Here is a 15002-nt window from a genome sequence, read left to right as displayed (position 1 = left end):
TAGACTACAGATTGACAAGGTGTTCCTAAAGTCTGGACACAAATGAAATAGTTACTGCATCACATGAACTGTAGAAAAAAAATCTAGAAAATGTGCATTTTTGTTTATGTATGTTAATGTATATTAACAGTATTTAGCCACAACACTACAGTAGTGGAAAAAATGATTAGACCACTTCACTGATACAACCTAAGGTACATTTGTTAGGACAGACATAAAAATGATAACATAAATAGCTCATAAGAGTTTCATTTAATAATAATAATAATACATTTTATTTGTATAGCGCTTTTCAAAATACTCACAGACACTTTACAGAAGAATGGAGTTGAATAAAGCAAGTAAACAGAGTAGCAGACACACCAAAATACAACATTCATTGGTTAATACACAGTAAAAACGGGGCGGGGCACAGCAGTCAGATATAAAAAGTGAGACATTAAAAACAGATTTAAGAGATAACTAGAAACTTCCATGGTTTTCTTGATTTGGCCCAAATCTCTTATATTCCTACATGAATAACTATAACATTATACTTCCAAAAAATGTCACTCTTATGAGCTATTTTTTGTTACTGTTATATTTGTCCAAACAACTGTAACTTTAGTTGTACTAGGTATTAAAATGAAGATGAAACTGAATTAAAAAAGTGGTCAAATAATTTTTTCCATGACTGTATGCATTTGGGTCCGCGAACCGTACCCGGATAAGCAGAGGAAAATGGATGGATGGATGCATTTGGTAGTTAATGAGTTAAAGATGCTAAAAACCAATTCAGTGTCGATCAGTATGTGTTAAGCTATCAGAACAAAACACTAACATCTAACATATCATAACACATAACACACATAACACTAACATATCTACAACTATATTTCATTAATAATACATTTTTTGAGCAAACAACCAGCTGTAAACACAAGAGATGCATGGTTGTCGACGACCACAATGTATAGTATTATAGCAGACATCGATATTTCAAAGAAAAAGACACCATTTTGGACCACGCCTCAAGTACTGTTGTAACTAAGGCAGTGTTCTATTGGCTGTAGGACAAAACCCAGAACGCATCAGAAGGTGCAAAAAAGCAGGATTTCACTGGAAAAAAAACATAAAAAGGTACATTTCAACCGGAACACCTACGCCTTCAATACTAGATTTGCTTCTGCTGACCTCCTTTCAGTCTATTTTCTGGGGAAAAAAACGATGTGATGTGTCAGCACGACCGCTGAGCTTGGAAGGAGATAATCAATACCAGGTCACACACACTTTGCGTTCATGCATGCAAAAAGAGAGGAAACGTCAGCTAGACTCGACAGAAACCAACCTCTTCATCTGTGATTGTTGTCAAAGAGTCGGAACTTGAAGGTCATCCTCTCACCACATCCTCAAACACTCAAAAGGCTTTTAGCCATTTAGTACCTTTTATGTTTCCCTTGACGGGCTTCCCGGTGAAGACCTCTGGGCCCTCTGGCCGTCCTGACTCAGAACAACTGACATGAACTTCAAGTTTGCGGCCGTGGCGCTCTTCAAAAAGGATGACATCTGTCTGTGCATCTTTTTATCTTTGTGGGTCACACAACAAAGATCTGGGATGGCTGATTTGAACGATACCGCAGGTCTTCTTCACAGTCAAGTGCTTCGCACAACACAACGCTACAGGACAGACGAGGTTGCAAACGACATTGGGTACCGTGGCTATCAAGTATGAAAGGACAATCATGGACACGCAATAATGAAAACCAAATTCAAACTCTTACATGGAAACCAGTAGTATTGCTCCGATGTCATCTTTAGGGTCTTATTCCCATGCTGTAATAAAATGTAATGCATTTTGCATAATTACAATACAATGGAACCTACTAAGTCAAATACTTATAGGTTATCACATGGTATGTCTGGTATCAGGCCAGGTATCATGCCCCCAAGTGTCAGTATCAGCCCGAGACCGAAGGTCACATACTATTTAATCATGAGCTTATTATCACGTACGTATTTAATCAAAAGACAAATTTGCTTCCAGAAAATGTTCAGTTTATTACATGTATTATATCTAAACAGTGTAAACACAACAATTGCAAAAATATTTCAACAATAATTCAACAGTCTTATCTTATCAATGTCTGACAATTAAAGTTCCATTAATCAAGTTTGGGTTTTTTTGGTGACTGGAGAAGCACTAGGCACTACGCACTCGTGAGCTGTTCTCTGATTGGTTGTTTCACGAGCACGATACCAGAGCAGCGCACTCTGAGTGGACAGCTACGGGGGCTGATACTGGACATGGTTAAACTCTATATTTTATCAGTATCACTGTCCTGGGCTTTGACACAGTATCATTTTGGCCTTTTCCCGTATCATTCATGGGCGGTTTCTAGGGTACAGGGACAATTAATACTGTAGTATGTGATAAAACCCGTTATTGTCCCAACCGGAAATAATGGAAAAGAAATGATTAAAAACCTTGGTTAACTTTATAAGCCACTTTATACATAACAACATTCTAAACTGCCACAGTAGTGTTAGAATAACATAACAACATTGTAGGTAAAAACCAAAGTATACTGCTTTGAATGAGAGTCTGTTTATTTCTCATAATTTTATAATTAGGTTTTAGTTGAATTCTGCATTTAGTTTGCTTTAACTTTAGATCATTTATTATAATGTCCAATGTACTACAGTGGAACATTCATGTCAACGCCCCTCAGACTTATGTGCAGCTTTTTAACAAAGACAAAGTCGCTAGGGATCGGTACGGTAAAATCATCATGCAGAAGCCAAGCATCCGGGCCAGCCCACGGCCCCAAAGACGCCAAAAGATGCAGAGAGCGTCCCATGGGCGGGACAAAGCCCAGTCTTTAACCAATGGCCGTTCAGTTTCGGGCAGTGGAACAACAACAACTACACTTTCCCATCGATGAAGGTATTGTAGCGCATACTTAGTCAATGAAATGTACACATAGCAGTACATATTTTACCACTTGGACATTTTTAGGGGAACCTGAGCTCTCTTTCTCTGTGTGTTATAAATAATGACAAATTACTTGATATTAGATAATGGACTGGACAGGGATGATAATTTTCTGCTTATTTATTCCATCACTGTGCTGCATGTTAGCACGCTGCTTAAACATGCTATAGTTGTTCGTAAAACTAAATGTTAACACTTTAATTATGTCACCTGTTGATAAAGTGAATTGAAATTAGCAGTGCGAGAACGTCCATTAGACAAGTTACACCCAACATTTTTTTTTATTTACTTATTTATTTTAAACAAAATGTCAACAGCAATACAAACACACTCAAAACAAAAAGGGGGCACTGGACATACACAGCACACAATTTGGCTATCCCATATTCCCTGTCATGGTGCAATTCGAGTCATTTCCTTGATTTTTGTCCGTGAACAGAGTCCATTTCACCCATTTGTCTCCACATATGTCTTCTTTAGTCCTCAATCTATGTGTCAATAGTTCCATGTCATGTATTGTGTCACACAAAGCCAGTCCTCCAGTACCGAGGGTCTTGGATTAAGTTATTTTTTGGTAATGGCTTTTTTTACCTGCTACCAACATGATTTTATATAAATACCTATCTTCTCTTAACACAAAGTCTCCCACCAGGTGGCCCAGATACAATGTCTCACATGAAAAAGTCACACTGTAACCCAAAATCCTCTCCATGGTTTTACATACCCACACAAAATTTATGATATTTGGGCAGAACCAAAACAGCGAGATGTGAATGGTTGACATTGACTGTACCAAGTGAGTGCATTTTATGTGGTGACGGGGAGTAAAATATCACTATTGTACTGTGAAGTCTCACGTAAAGACGTGCAAGTCCAAGTTAAGTCTCAAGTCAATACAAGACAGGTCAGTCAAGAACTATTTAGTGTCTCCAAATGTAATCTATTAAATCTGACAAAGAGTGCTGACATGTACAGAAATGTAATCCACACATCCGTTGTTTGTTTTTAGTCCAAGTTGAGATGATACTATCAAAATTGTGATTAATTTATTAATTTAGCATGCTATAGATGTTTCTTGTCTGCTAACATGTGGTGTTTTCTACACAACAACTGCTATTCACGACATTAATAACAGTGAGATTAGTGGCTGATTAATAGTGGCTGATTATACAGAGCATAAACAACCGTCAGGTGATCAAGCTGACCTCCACACGGGTAACAAAAGATTCTTTTGTCCAACCTTTGTTTCCAATAGGAAATCTGTGCACCCCTCGTCCCGTGTCCCGTTCGGAAAGCTGCTTAAGTCTTTCAAAGCCACAAGGAGCCTTCAAGGAAAAGAGAGGCTAATCGCTGCTGTTGCTGCTGAAGAAACCTCCAGCAGGGCGACTTGCTGACGGTGCCAACACTCTAATTACTCCAGATACCTGTCACGTTTTTATGGTCTAACACAGCCAGCCGGCTGATTAGATGGGATTTTTATTATCAGATAATCTGTGTCATTGTTTTGTTTCCTTCTCATAATAACCAGGAAATGTTGAGTTTAATTCATAGCATTAGCAGCTGAAAACACGTGTGCCGTACTTAAAAGAGACAACTTCCAGACGGCTGTTTGGGACAAATCAGTCTTTGTTGCTACAAGCTGTGGCTGTCCACGTTTTTAAAAGCTCACGTGAAGCTTCTTGGATGTCTCAGTTTCTCCGATGAAGGATGTCAAACTTTTGAATGAGGGGAAACGACCTCACCAATTTCCATTTACACTCATACACACATTGACGCGTATGGCCACATGGTGGGTGTACTGCTGGTGGTGAGGAGGTTGTTTCCAGCCACATAACAATACAACTCAGAGGGGACGTTAAGGGAAAATGACTGCCGATGCCACATTACAGGAAATTAATAGCAGGATGAATTAGTAGTAGCAATCACACCTCCTGACACTTGGACTGCTCTATTAATCCAAGCCAGACTGCTTTCTGGCCTGCAGCTTCAGAAATAATCATAAAGCATATAAACTCTCATCTTTCATCAGGGAAAAAAAGATATATGTAAAAACATTCATGTATTTATTTTCTACTGCTTATCCTCACGAGGGTCGCGGGGGTGCTGGAGCCTATCCCAGCTGTCTTCGGGCGAGAGGCAGGGTACACCCTGGACTGGTGGCCAGCCAATCACAGGGCACATATAGACAAACAACCATTCACACTCACATTCATACCTATGGACAATTTGGAGTCGCTAATTAACCTAGCATGTTTTTGGAATGTGGGAGAAAACCCACGCATGCACGGGGAGAACATGCAAACTTCACACAGAGATGGCCGAGGGTGGAATTGAACTCGGGTCTCCTAGTTGTGAGGCCTGCATGCTAACCATTTTTCCGCTGTGCAGCCCCATATCTATATATATGTAGCCAAAATGTGTAAACATCTATGCCACAATAAACACAAAAAGGTTGTTTTGCAAGGAACTGTGTGTGAAAAATGTGTGTTAAATTTCCCTTCAATGCGTATCCTACTATGCGCTATACAGCGAGATGACTTTTCACTTCCTGGTTGCTGCGGAGCATGGATTTCAATGGGAGAGACACATGCCGAGTTCTTATTAAATGCACTTCTGTGGACTTGTGGCCGTTTTTTTTTTTCATCTTAAAACTGCATCAAATGTGATCTATTCTAATGTGGAGTTGCATCATCACCTTTATACCTTACCTTTTTACCTTTACCTTACCTCTCAAAAGGTAGTAGTGTAAAAAAACGCATAAACGCCCGTCCTCATCAGGGCGAGAGCAATGAAGGTTTTCAACTTTCTGGAATTGCAAGCAAGCGTGTGCACGATGACATGCACAACCACAAAACTGTGCATATGCCAATTTCGCGTGTCACTTGGCAGGACAAATAATCACCCTGTCATGTAGGCTCCATTGAAAATGAATGGACTACACAGGTGACGTCGGCCATAACTCTACTCCAGATCCGCTGCACACAAAAAGGGTGAAAATTTGTCAAAAGACGTACCCCTCATGTCTTTCCTGTGCTATTCATTTTCTGACAAATACAGCATATGGTGGCGCTGTTATTAAAGTTTTACCCCTGTGACTTGGATTGACTTGAATTTCCTCACAAGTACACCCACTGAAAATTTACTACATACCTTTAGGAGACTGACAAACGCGTGGGGGCATGTGAAAAAAATAGGACACCACGGGTCCTACATGAATGTAGCCAGTGGATGGTCGGGAACATTGCTACAAAGTGATCGCATGTCGATAAACACAGGAAGTCCCAATTCCCTGCCCACTCCCAGACAGGAGCACACCTCTCTCATGTCCAGTGGTCCCAGGAGGTCCGGTGTCTGTGTGTGTGTGTGTGTAAAATGTGTGAGTGCCAATAAAAGTGTGGGCCAATGAAATCATCATGCATGCAAAGCAGACTACCTCCAAACAGGTAGAAGTTCAGTGAAGCACACTTGTACTGTACTTGACTTCCAGCTCCACCCACCAGCGACCAACGTCCAGCACTTGACCTGAGGAAACGTTGCCACAACAATGCTCACGCTCGTCTGCTACAAACAGCGAGGCATGAAATATGTGGCAGAGGTCAGCAGGAGGACTTAAGCATTAGGAACGGGGTGTGGAATGTAAACCCCGGCCGCCTTGTTAAAAACAGATGTGTGAACGCAAGCAAAGATGGCGTTTCAACCATCGGGTCTTTTGCTGGACCGGGCAATGCTGACTCAGCAGCTCTAACACGGATTACGCTGATTTCAACATGCTACTTACACCACATGTCCCCTGGGATGCTGCAAAAGCCTCAGGAATATTTAGATTAAAAATCTAAAGTATGCAAAATACATTCAGAAGCAAATTTTTCCCCCGAGGAGGCAGGCTTAACCTCGTTAACCTGGTTCTAAACAAGATGACTAGAATCAGAAGCTTTGGAGCCAAATTCCTGCTGTGAATGAAAGTGATCCATCAACACAAACTGCCACTTGCTGTGGACACTGTGGGAACCAGCCATGCAATCCAAGGGTCTCATCTATAAACGTACGTGGAATTCGGACTTAAAGTCACCGTACACTAGAAACCCAAAATGTGTGTACAGACAAAAATAAGCGGGATACCACATATTTACACAATTTGTGGTTTTGAGTAGTCATGCCCTTTCCACAAAACCACTTCACCATAGAAGGTCAAAACAAAGTGACTCATGAATGTAGCGTCCATATTTAAAGAGTCTTGATTGCGTTTTGTCACGATGGCCACTGTCATTCGGAATCGTGGCTGGTGGAAAGACGACGACAACAAAGAAGCAGACTTTCATTCAAATTAAGGTGGAAATACTGGGGGGGAAAAATCTAAAAGATTGAGTGACAGCGGTTGGATATCATGATTATCTAATTGAAGCAAAATATGTTTAATTTAAAGGTGGATGCAAAGAGTGAAAACAGAAATTATTCATTCATTCATTTTCTACCGATTTTCCTCACGAGGGTCTTGGGGGGCTGGAGCCTATCCCAGCTGTCTTTGGGCGAGAGGCGGGGTACACCCTGGACTGGTGGCCAGCCAATCACAGGGCACATATAGACAAACAACCATTCACACTCACATTCATACCTATGGACAATTTGGAGTCGCCAAATGTGGGAGGAAACCGGAGTACCCAGAGAAAATCCACGCATGCACGGGGAGAACATGCAAACTCCACACAGAGAGATGGCCGAGGGTGGAATTGAACCCTGGTCTCCTAACTGTGAGGTCTGCGCGCTAACCACTCGACCGCCGTGTCGCCCAAAACAGAAATTAATCAATTCTAAATTCAATTAATACATTATTACTTACAAATACTAGATATGATTATTTTATGAACTAATTTTGTGTATTCGTTCAAAGCACAACAAAACAAACCCCCATCATTTGTGGATAAGGAAACTTTCCACACACAGCCCACACAGACACTCGCCACACAAAGGCGGTAGTAAAACAAATAAATGTTGCTATGGATGACATATTAATGTTTGCAACAAAGAGATCTTATTTTTTTCATAAAATGTCCAAAAAAAAAACAAGCAACCAAGCACTGAGGACATATTATCTTTGTATCTTGCAAACTTAAAGTGCTCATGACACCAAAATATGTTAATTTTCGCCAAAATTAGCATTGAAAAGCATATTTCCTGTGTTGCTGGAAATGTGTGCTTCAGTGTTCAAATATTTATTCATTTATTTACTTTCCGTGGCATGGTAATTTACAACAACTCAAATATAGTTCATGTACAAGAACAATATACATATATGACAAACATAACAAATATGAGCCACAGTTTTGTTGTTAGGGTTGTGTGTTGTATCGCATCTTCCCAGGCAGCCTTGTGTGATGTTCCTGAAAGTGGCACCACGGGGGGCTGATGGCACACAAAATAGGAGGAACGCGTTCAAGTTACAGGCTCATCAATGATTCAGCGGGACGAGACGTCAACAACAAACAGCAACAGGATCCAAAGCAGCAACATGAGCATAAATGCACAAAAGCTGAACTGCCCTAGCATGTTCACTATGGAATTATTACTGATGCCTAGTGACCAGAATACTACATTTATACAATATTTTTTGAGTCAGAACAGTGCCGAGTCAACCACTAAACATTTATTTATTCGTTAATTTTTGAAATACTGAGAGAGAATAATGTTCGAACTGAATGTAGCGAGGAACTAATGTAGTGTTGATACAAGCTAATCATTGCTAAAAGAAGCACGTCGTCTAAGTCGAAACCTCATCATTGTGTTGTTGTGATTGAGGTCAGCATGTGTCAACACGTCATGTGTATTGTTGACCATGCTTTCCGCACGCATGGAACATCTCGCTGTATACTTAAAATGTTCTTTGCCTGCAGGCAGGTGTTTTTTCCCTTCCTCTTTCTGCAGCATTTGTGGGAAATCACTCAAGAGTTTCCATGATTCCATCACTCGTCAAATGCAGGAAAAAAAAACCTTAAACAGGTATTACTGAGTTACAAGTTTTGATGCCCAACATGACTCCCGCAAACACAACACAAAAAGTTGTTCTTCTCCCTGACTCACATCATTGGAAGTTTCTTGTGTCAGCTGTTTGAGGTGTACGACTCCAGAGAATGACCTCACAGTCTGACACGCCCGAGCACACAAAAGGTAAGCAGGAAAGAATGTTCATTTTATCACCATAACACTTCCTAGCTGAGAACATGTTTCATGTTAAGAGGTGACGCTGGGAATTTCCAAAATAAATAAATAAAAAGAATGAACAAACTGACATAAAGTAGCTCTAAAGTGAAATATTTGTCAACATTTCAAATTAATTGTGAGAACTAATGGAATTCCAGAGTCGAACCGTCACCCCTGCTCCGTTTTTTTGGAGAAAAGCATGATGTAAATGTTGGTTGAATTCCAAATCGTATGACATCAAGTACATCGGGTTTCACTACGTTTGCACAGGTTTTATGACATTGCCTGTTTCAGTGATTCCCCATAAAATATGAAAGATTGGAAGCTTTTGAGATGTGGTGAGTACGGAAAATAGTAAAGATATCTTGGAAAGGGCACGCAGACCTCACAGCTCGGAGACCAGGGTTCAATTCCATCCTCGGCCATCTCTGTGTGGAGTTTGCATGTTCTCCCCGTGCATGCGTGGGTTTTCTCCGGGTACTCCGATTTCCTCCTAGGTTAATATTCCATAGGTATGAACGTGAGTGTGAATGGTTTGTCTATATGTGCCCTGTGATTGGTTGGCGACCAGTCCAGGGTGTACCCTGCCTCTCGCCCGAAGACAGCTAGGATAGGCTACAGCACCCTCCGCGATCCTCGTGAGGATAAGCGGTAGAAAATGAATGAATAAATGAATGAATATCTTGGAAAGAAAGAACAAGAAGAAGTCCTAACAGTGGCAAATCAACAAAGAAAGCTTTTGAAGGATATTATGGAAAACAAAAATGTCTTCTTTGGTCACAGAATTAGACATAGCCTATTTCAAACTCAACTCTTACAAGGAAAAATAGAGGGAAAGAGGAAAAGCGGTAGACCAAGACGCAAACGGATTGATAACATCACCACATGGAACAACAAATGCTATCAGAACTGCAAATTAGCAGCTGAGAACCATGACCTCCAACCTTCAGCGAGAAGATGGAACTAAATGATGATGATGTGCCACAACACAAATGATCTTAGACAGAATTTACTACAAATACTATCTATGCCAGCAATTTGGTAATGGTTTTATTTCATTTGAACATGCATCAGATTCACATCACATCACATGAGTGCATCACATCATCAGTTCACAGTTCCACATGTCCGAAAGGAGTAGGAAGAAGCAAAGCTTAATTTATAGTGAGAGGCATCATTAACCTGTGTATCCACCTGTTGCCATTCAGAGAATTTGCCCATGTAAAATATATGCCTTGGCTCAATAAAATGGGAAAACACTGGTCAATTTAACCACTGAATGAATTCATATATTCATTACCTGCTGCATGGGCAAGGATGTAGTGCAGCAATCACAGGAAATTAACCACGGGGAAAAAACACCCCTTTCATCCCCCCCCCCCCCCCCCCTCTTCTCTATGATGTAGAGAAATAAGGCCGTGAAAACATGCCCACCGCCTGACCCACTTTCAAAGATATAATCTGCCTCTGCTAACTTTCAGCCTGTTTATCAGCCAGACCCCTCTCACACCACACAGCTGCCAGTACCGTTTTTTTATCCTAAAATACCAAAAAGTAGTGTCTATGAAGCAATAGTAATATTGCTGGTATATCTAACGGTTTAATAAAATGAATATCAACCTTCTGTCTCACTAATTAATGAACTAATGGCGGGATAAGAAATACATATAGTGCTTTATGAGGTGTTAAGTGACGCCCTGCAGACACAGCGGCATACAACACAATTAGCATCTTTCTGTGAAATCTCATTTTCAACAACATCGCTCACACATACGGCCAAGTCTGACAGCCGTCATGTTCACGTTACAATCTTAGGGTTCATTCACAGCTATAATTCATTTATCTGCTCAAAAACAGGATTGGGAAATTTTGTGTGTTTCTGTTTCATCTTTAGGGTCTCAACAAACTACATGACTGCGCTCTTGTCTCTTATTGGTCACGAGAATGTAAACAGGAAGCGGGTTTCATGGTAATACAACACAAAAATGTCTATTCAAACCAACTTTTATAAGAATACTGACAATCTAATAAAGTACAGTAATAACACCAGCAAACAGCAGAAGTAAGTCAAGTAAAGACATTCAAGTTGAGTCTTAAGGCAAGACAAGAGTCAAGTCGAATGTCATTTGAGTCCTTACAAGTCAAAAGCACTGTTTAGTTTTTAGGGTCTATTAAATTTGACAGATACAATGAATGCATTTTTTAAAAATAAAATAAGACCTGTGTGACAAGACTTAGTCACAGAAAAACAGTGCTGACATAACAGTCAGGATTTAGTCCGAACCAGTACAACTGGAAATGAACTTCTGAAGACGTTTAAATATATATTAGCTTTACCCAATTAACTTTGTGTGTGTGTGTCTTTTCAAGTCATCAGACCAAAGTCAATCCCAAGCATTCACTTTCAAAATGTAGCCATATATTTTTCGCCAAATTATATAAAAACTGACACAACATAAACAATAACATTTTTAACATGAAAATAATAATTTATTTGGAAATATAACACCATAAACTATTTTTAAAAGACTTGGTGCCTTTTCACTTCCTGGTTGCTGTGCAGTGTGTATTTCTATAGGAAAGTTGCAGGCGGAGTTCTAATAAAATGCACTTCTGCCACCTTGTAGCCCTTTTTCTGTCTTTAAACTGCAACAAATGTGCTCTTTTCTATTGTGGATTTGGGTCACTCTTTTAATAAAAAAACCAAAACATATAAATATGTCTTTGGTAGCGAATGACTTAGTGTCCAAGTTCAGTTGCGAGTCCACGCCTCTGGCAATTGAAATTTAAAAGTACATTGCCCACCGTCCAAACACTGAAAGATGCTAATTTTCTATAACAGAGGACATATGCAAGTATGTCACATCCACCCAAAATAATCAGCTTGATTATTTCTCAAGTCAAGTGTCCATTATCTGCGGCTCACTCCCAGATATATGCCCAATAGTATATTAAAAATATGCTTTTGGATAAGCCTGAGACATGTGCATGTTATATTTGCTGGATAATTCTCTTGTAAATAAGCACAAAATTACTGCATTTTGTGCACAAACTTCAAACTTCAATGTATTAAAAATTCTGGCATGACCTTGATCCATTCATTCATGGACTACAGTAAGGCAGCATCCCACTGAGGCCAGGAAGATTGTGTGTGCGTGTGTGTTCTTCCATTAAGACATCAGAGTATCTCCACGCTCCCCTCTGACACCATCAGCTCCGGTTTCCTCCCTGAAATTGACACTCCGAACTCGGGAACAGAACAGAGGAAAGAGATAGAGACGTTACAGCCCCCGCCCTGTTCTCATCTAAATGTGCTGTGCAGACGCAGACACTCTGGCAAGGGACCCATCACCACTTTTTAAAGCGTTGTGGGACTAATAACTACACGAAAGCCTTGCTTATTTCCATTCCCTCAAGGTTTAAGTCAATGTTGTCATCTGAACTTTAATGCTGAGAGATGAAAGTATACCAAAAAAGTTGCACGACGCCAAGTGCTGCAAGTCTTTTGTTTGGACCAGCATCACTCACTAGGCAACAAAAAGCTCTATTGACTACAGTTTAGTGATAAATAATTCTACATTAGCTACGCCTGCACCGTCTAACGAGATACAAAACAAAATCAGCCATAACAGGATAAAAATGCAACTTTTTGGGGAAGTACGATCTATTTACATTGTGCAAACGTACCTAAATAAGTCTCATTTTTACAGTTATGGACAAATAATTGGCAATAATAATTTTGCCCATACCTGTACCTGGACAAATGTACTGTACATTTAGCAGTTACATATGCTGACAGTTTTCCCAAATATCAATGATAACTTGCCTATATTCTTGATGGAGATTACTGCATTAAAATTTGTATCATACATTCTGTCTAGTTTACTACTTTACTAATTGATTTATTTGCAATATTTCCCTTGAATTCATTCATCTGTGGAGTCCAGTACATCGACATGTTATCTCTGCATGGTCTGCACTTTAGCAGGAGCCGACAACTTGTTTAACACGGTGAGCCAAATGACAGTTAGTCTGCAAACAGGAGGACTGTCTTATTCATGGTGCAATCCTAAAAATAAACAGCACACACAAAAGGTACAGGAACGCAAAACAATAATGATGTGGGTAACAACATAACCACACAAACGTGTGACGGTTTAACTGTTATTATAGTACCCGCAATGCATATTGGGTAATCCAGCTGTGTGTACAATAGCTGTGCTCCAATATAGAGAGATACAAGAATGTGCGATATAAACAATATGTGATGGAAACTATATAATTTGCATTTTATTGCACGTGGTTATCCTTTTTCATTTACTATTAAACAATTGGTAGAATAGTAGACACTGAACACAGAAAATGAACATGAAATGAAATAAGCTTTTGCTTCTTCGTACTCCCTTTCGAATGGTGTTAATGTAAACATGTGATCTATGCAACTTTGTATGAAATAATCAATGCAATATGCCCTGATTTTTCCACGTATTGACATGCAATAGAGCCTGGGGCGTCCTGATGGAGGAGCAGCAGATGGAGTTTACATTCTCCCACAAGGCAAAAAGGGAAGCGAGCACGATGACTATCTTAGCAGTAAAACTTAAGCAAATCAAGCCTCTCCAAATGGGACAGGCTGGAGGAAGGGGGCCCAACAATGAGATGGGAGATAGAAGGAGGCTCAAGGAGGGAAGTCATTAAGCGGCAATCAAGCTTTTGAGACAGCACACTGCTTGCTTGCTTGCTTGCTGCCTTCCTTCCTTATCAGGCAATGTTCCTTCTGCAGCTCCCTGCCTGGCCTGCTGACAGGTCAGCATGCAGGCTTGGAGGAGGTGATGTAAAGTAATACCTGCAAGTCTGCAAACATGGAACATTCACATGCAGAGGAAATAACAAAAAGAAACGAAAAAAAAGATACAATAAACAGGTGCATGGCAAAACGGCTGCAGTTATGCAGCTGCAGCAATAAAAAAAAGACCCCACCAGTCATAACTTCAAGCTGGGACAGTCACATAATGAGCTAGCCCTTCTAAATCATTGTGGCACGTTGGAGTACAAAGACGGCTAGCTGCAAAGGAGCTAAAGCAGCTCAGCCATGACTTTTACAACAGAAATGAGTATGTGAATGAATATTGACTTACTGTGAATTCAATGACGATTTATTCCCTGCTAGCTGAGCGTCTTCACCAACTTGCTAGCAAGCTAGCTGACCGGCACATGAAGCAAAAAATTTAATTTATCCCTTCTGGGTTTGATGAACACATAAAAAGGACAAACCAAAAAAAATGGAAGAAATGGCTTCAAACGGCTTGAAGATGCGAGGAGTTGTGAGCGATAAACGTGCTCCGCGGAGAAAGAGAATATCCAGTGACTGACAGCCTCTCCACGGCGTCCTTTGTTGTGAGCCCTCCAACGTAAACACACACTGACCCCATCCTCGTCCGCTACAGCACGGCGGGGCGGGGCCGAGCGCGTGAAGGCGTCATGATGTCATGAATGCAAGCGCAGCACGCCGGGAAGTGTAGTTCTAGCTCACAGCCACTTGGGGAGCTAGTTACGACAATCACTTGCTTACTTCTTTACAATGAAATGTGGTATGAAAGCTATTACTGTATTTTACATGTACTTGTAAAACGTTTAAAAATTGATACAGCTTAAGAGAAGACAATATAAAAAACTTGGTCAAAACTACAACAATATTGGCTAACTGTGTGTCCACAAATGCAAGGTTTCTCCACTGATGCTTTTATTGGTGATAAAAAAGCAGATTTATTGAACTGACTCAGTGATAATTTTCCTGAAACAGGACAGGGCTGTTTAGGGGCCACATTTTTATCAA

The 15002-nt window shown here is 40.3% G+C and overlaps 1 protein-coding gene across 1 annotated transcript in view; it reads right to left on the bottom strand.

Annotated features, from left to right (window-relative positions):
• Window positions 1-14596, bottom strand: part of peli1b (pellino E3 ubiquitin protein ligase 1b) — a 31203-nt gene extending 16607 nt beyond the window's left edge. The window contains exon 1 of the mRNA XM_058058197.1: window positions 14305-14596. The gene's annotated coding sequence lies outside the window, so the exon portion shown is untranslated. The remainder of the gene's footprint in view (window positions 1-14304) is intronic.
• Between the last annotated feature and the right edge of the window lie 406 nt (window positions 14597-15002).

The sequence above is a fragment of the Doryrhamphus excisus genome, chromosome 20, assembly GCF_030265055.1.
Source record: "Doryrhamphus excisus isolate RoL2022-K1 chromosome 20, RoL_Dexc_1.0, whole genome shotgun sequence".
Taxonomy (NCBI): Eukaryota; Metazoa; Chordata; class Actinopteri; order Syngnathiformes; family Syngnathidae; genus Doryrhamphus; species Doryrhamphus excisus.
Note: the sequence above shows the minus strand (reverse complement) of the source record. Positions and strands in the feature narration are given on the sequence as shown.